The sequence below is a fragment of the Humulus lupulus genome, chromosome 4, assembly GCF_963169125.1.
Source record: "Humulus lupulus chromosome 4, drHumLupu1.1, whole genome shotgun sequence".
In the NCBI taxonomy this organism is placed as follows: domain Eukaryota; kingdom Viridiplantae; phylum Streptophyta; class Magnoliopsida; order Rosales; family Cannabaceae; genus Humulus; species Humulus lupulus.
The window spans coordinates 149,424,446-149,430,275 of NC_084796.1; the positions used below are offsets into that span (position 1 = coordinate 149,424,446).

Here is a 5,830-nt window from a genome sequence, read left to right on the forward strand (position 1 = left end):
TTATGAATGTTAGTCTAATTAAAATGTGTCAAAATTAATCTAGCTTAGAGAGTAGCATAACACACCACATAATACAAAAATAAAAATTGGAATTCCTAGACTAATGAGATAAACACACTCAAATCTCAATATAATAAGGAAATGTAGAAATTAAGATCCCTTGATGAGCACGTGGAAGTTAGATCTATTATTTCAAAATTAAAAATTAATAATAATAGAACTCAGTTTTACTTTTTTTTAAGAATTCTTAAATGACTTCCTTAAATTTTTAAGATAGTAAAAGATCCAAAATTACATGTTCACATTAATAATAAATGGATGTCACACAAAACCATGGTTAAAAGAAATAAGTTCCATACCAAGAATAAGCTTAACTGCAGAGACCTCTACAAGGCTGAAAGAACCATAAGCTGCAACAACAATAATAAAAGTAATGCAAAGTAATTAATCAATAACATTTTATATCAAACATTTAACTACTGAAGTTGTGCCACCATTGAATAATGTCAACTCATTCTTCTAATTATGTCTTGTTTTACTATGAATAACTCTAGTGGTTTCTCTTGTAATTGTTATTTTCATGCCTTGACAGATTGTTGATATCTGCAGTTAAGATACTTTAGCTTGAATATCTACAACATTAACAATTGTAGAAAAGAAACACATTGAACAATCCAAGTTACTAAGCATGACAGAGAAAATGAAGTATGAATTCTTCATAGACCAACAAAGCTAATATTAACTCTTCACGGGTCTGAATACTAGGCCACCATGACTTGTCTTTTAAGTCACCATGACCGACCTCTTTGAGCTCCTTCCACCATGCTTGGAGATCTTTGTCTTTTTGAACAACTTCATCAGTTTTGCAGTAGTAAGAACAGTACTCTCGAACCTATTGTTTTATTGCAGCCCAGATTTCAAGTCCATCGACAGTATATGGATAGTCCTCTATCAGTACGCGAAGGCCATGTGGTGAACTTGGATCCTTCACTGCCACCCCTCTGAAATATAAAACAAAATATATAAGACATTATTTTCCATTTTTCTATTTTATACTTATCTCATTTGAAAGAATTAATACCTCTTGATGAGATCAGCTGGGTGCGTCTGTTCAGCTAAATTCCAGTTCTTATAAGCAGCTGAAGATAATATTTTTTGGGACATACCACAGACTCAATAATACCCCCACCATTTACAAGAAGTTGTCTAGCAAGTGAATTGACATTCATGTTGTCATGAAAGTGAGGGTGCAACAGTTGTAAATTGGGTGTAACACACTAAGCTGCCTGTTTGTTGCTAGCACAAATGGCTCAGCTATTGCATGAGTGTTCAACCTATATGACCAATGAAAATTGAATTAATATTTAGAACCATCACAAAACATAAACTAAAGTTATATGATCTAGTTTTTCTAACAGAGATATACCAATGGCTAACTAGTTGGTGATGGCAATAGTCATTAACAACGACATAAGCTTTACCAAGTTGCCAAACAATACTTTCTACGCCTTGTTAGGCTGGTGTAATAACTTTGCTAACAACACCTAATTCATCACCATTTGGATGTGGCAGGCTTAGTTCAATTTCCAGAGGCCTCAAAGTGCCATCATTGGTTAAAAACAGAAGTGTTCTAGTGGCATAAATTTTTGATGAAATTGTGTCGTTGATTCGCCTCGTGAATGGCATAAAAGTATCATGGTGATCCAATATATAAAGGTTGTTTTCATAAAGGGCCTGATTAAAAGCAAGGCTTTAGTCATCATGGCCTACACATTCATTATATACATATATTCTCGAGAAAAACAAAGATAGGAAAATTGATCACCTCATACACTGGTTGCCCATCCAAGTTGTTGCTTATGTGTTCCTCAGTGATTGTACTAGTTTGATTACCATAGATTGAAGAGTCAAGCCAATTGGTTGGTGGGAATTCCTATAGTTAAATCACAAGTAAGATCATCAAAGATGAAGCTTTAAAGAAACTTGCATTAGACCACTTTGAAGATATTTATAGGAAAGAAAAAGTTAATACTTGGAGACAACGAATGACGACAGGGTTCACTCTAGCCAACATCTCTCTTGCAAATTCATCATCGGTCATCCATGCTGACTTGTCATCTGCTCAAAACCAAAGGAAGAAGAGTTTAACCATCAATCTCAAAGTAGAAAACCAATTAGATTAGATAGCAATGGCAGTGTATAATTATGTAACATACTTTTGATCACATGAGACATGGGATATCTGAGGAACTGAGTACCATTAGCTCGAAACATACTGCAGAAATATTAAAATGGAACATGCTTTTAAATTAAAACCTCCAGCAACAAAATAAGCAAAATCCAAGTCAAATGTTATGATCCATTCAACAAAGAAAAAGTCCAATGTTATGAAACATTATTCAAGCTGCTTAAGTCTAAAAAAATCAGCAAGCAACAAACTCTTCACCACACCAGTAAGCATATTTAAGCAAGTTCCAAAGCCTCCAAAAACACATAAAAAAAACAATAAATTTAAGTCTTAAACAACACAAATAGGAAGCTCCAACGACACCAAACATAACAAGCTCCAGTAGTAACTCCTAACAACAAATAGAAAAATAATAAGTAGTCAAATGATGTTACTAATTGATAATCCTTCTTTTTGTTGTCATTTCTTACTCACCAAACCAAACACGACAGTACAATATATAAATATATATATATATATTTGGTTTTGATGAAAGTATAATATTTGAATGATCATCTCATTCTTCAAATATAAAATGCCTACATCATTTTTTAAGTAAATTATTTTATGATATCTTAATATGTGCTTAACTAAGCTCTATACAACATATGGTGAGATCATGCATATATATAATATATATTTATGTTTGTATGATCTTAATATATATATGACTTTAAACTAACATTTACAATTCTTAACTTTGAAAGAATCAACATGTACCAAATTAAGAAAGGATGCCTATAAGACAAACAAGAAAGTAGAAGAGACCAAACGAGAAGAAAGAAACAAAGAAAAAAAGGAAATAAAGCAAACAATGTGCTGCAAGTGAAAACTTATATGACACTGTTAGACAAAATAATCTATAAGGGTCATGAAGAACAATAGTTTTCTTTCTATTAAGACACCAGCTTGCACTTGTACACATTTGCCACAAAACATGGTCTCCATAAAGTTTGGTTATATAAGGTGGTAGTCAACCACAGGAACAAAAAGAGAGCTCCAGAATGATAGATATGAAAAGAGTACTCTTTCTCTCACTTAACAGTCTCTCTCATATGTGTATATATATATATATTTGTGTGTAACTAATTAAACATGCATGTAAACAAATTACATCATAGTTTTATTAAGTATAGATATGGAAAGAGTACTGTTCTATATATATATTTCCTTAATAATATATCATCAACTAAGACAAACATTTCCTTTAACTCAATATATCTCCTGTCCCCAAGTAATAGCATAAAAATATAATAATTTAACAACCAGTAGTCTAAATTGAAGCAATTAAAAATATAACAACAGTAAAAAACTCAGTTAAATATCAAAAACATATAATCTAAAATTAATAAAAACTTAGAGCTTATCACATCAAAGGAATGTCTAGACATTATATTTTAAATTTTAATGGCTGCAGCAACAAAGAAACTAATTAATTAGAATAAAACTGTATTAGAATGTTTGATTTTCTTGGTCTTTAATTTCACAAGTCAATTATTCATTTATGCATTGCCAAATTAAGAAAGGATTCAATGCCAAGAATCCAATTTACTCATTCATAAACAATTACTCATATATCTCACTGTATATTACTTCAAGAAAGCAAGCAAGACCATCACAAGTAGTCAACCTAAAATACTTACAGATAAATCGATACAAACATTAATTAACAGAAATATTCTCTATAAATATATATATGAGTTTAGTCTACATACAAGCATTCATTCTTATTCAAAAACATACCAAATGGAATAGAGATCCCTATTATATCAAATAATAAAATTCTTCTCGTGGGTATAATCTATTTCTATTGGGTTTAGTTAGTGCAGAGAGTGTTAAGGTTCCATGTAATAAAATAAATTTAACAAATGCAAGCCTCTATTTTGAAAAGAAAAACAACTCTTAAATAAAAGAATCCCCTGCTATTTTCCCCCCTTTTTAGGCTTTGTTTGTGTTGGTGTGTAAAATGGAGAAAGCAAAAATTATTGGTATATAAAAATAAATATGATAATCAAAATCATAAAGAGGCTAATTTCACAAAGAAATTACAAGCTCATTTTGAAATTACAAAGAAAGCTAGACTCTAGATGTACTGATAATCCTCACACCACTCCAAAAAGAACTTTAGACTATCCACGTGCCACAGCTAGACTCTGAATGTACTAATTTCACAATATGAAAAATGATACTTCTTAAAGCACACCATGAACAATACATATTACTAAAGAAAACAATACCCAACCCATATTAAATAAGAAAACAAAAGCAAACACAATATTAAAAGCTACTAAGCATACATATTATGAAGAATGAATCTAAATGTGACAGAATAAGGACTCAAACTCGTTTTAAAGAAACACAATGATACAATACACAACAAGTGATTCTAGTTTAGAATTTCAAAGCAAAGCTCAGCAACAACAACATTTTTCTCGCTAATTTTCGGGATCATAGAATAATATACAAAAAAAATCAATGAATCACAGTCAAGGAGAGAACTAGTACACCTAGTAGATGTTCCAAGAATCAAGGGTTCAATTAAGATCTGACCAAATTTGAACATAAATACAAATATTAAGATTATAGTTGGGGAAAAATGGGTGAAGATGGAAGAAATAGAATTAGGGAAATCCTTACCCATTCCAATGAGAGTTTGAAATCGAGAGAATAGTAGACAATAATCAATGTTCCAAGTATCAAAGGTTCAATAAAGATCTGACCAAATCTAAAGATAAATACAAAGATTAGGATTTATAGTTGGGGAAAAATGGATGAAGATGGAAGAAATGAAACTAGAGGAGTACTTACCACGCTGATGAAAGCTTGAGATCAAGAGAGTGGTAGCCAAAAATCAGAGAGAGAGAGAGAGAGGAGAAGAAATGAGGAGGGAGAGAGAGACAAAATAGAAGAATCTTGGAAAATAGGAGAATAAAAATTTTCTATATTCAGTTTCAATTTTAATTTAGCTTACTAAAGTTGATTAATTTATATAAAATATATAAATGTCTTCATTTCATAGTTATATATTTTAATAGTTTAAGAAAAATAACATCCATAAATACTTTTATTATACTGCCTTTAACGGAAAATATATTTTTTGAAAAATTATTAATCCATATGATACCTAATTAATTATATGATTAATTATGTAATAAATTTAATTTTTTGGGAGAATCAAAATTATTATTCCGCCAATTTAAAGTTTATACATATATTTTGAACACAATTTTACTAGTGAATATTATAATTTTCAACGACTAGTTATAATAGTAGCATAATATTTAATTTTTTAGTATTAGCTATATAGTGACTAAATAATTTGTTGGTGAAAGTGTGATACACATTTTTTTAGCAACTAAATGATTTTACTCACCTAAAATGAGGATTCCCGCCACAAATAACAATGACTAAAAATTTAGTCGCCAATTCTTTTGGTACAAATAAAACCTTGTTTTAAAACCAAATCCTCTCGCTATTAAATATTAGTCACAAAAACCAACTTTTAGTGACTAATTTAATTTAGTCGCTAAAAACTTGGTCGCTAAAAGTGAAGTTTTTTGTAGTGATCATTAATGAATTTTTAACAAAAGAAATCTTCTTTTA

At 30.3% G+C, this 5,830-nt stretch overlaps 1 pseudogene; it reads right to left on the reverse strand.

Moving 5' to 3' along the window:
* Nucleotides 1–441: 441 nt before the first annotated feature.
* Nucleotides 442–5,176, reverse strand: LOC133830901 (probable linoleate 9S-lipoxygenase 5; annotated as a pseudogene).
* Nucleotides 5,177–5,830: the final 654 nt, after the last annotated feature.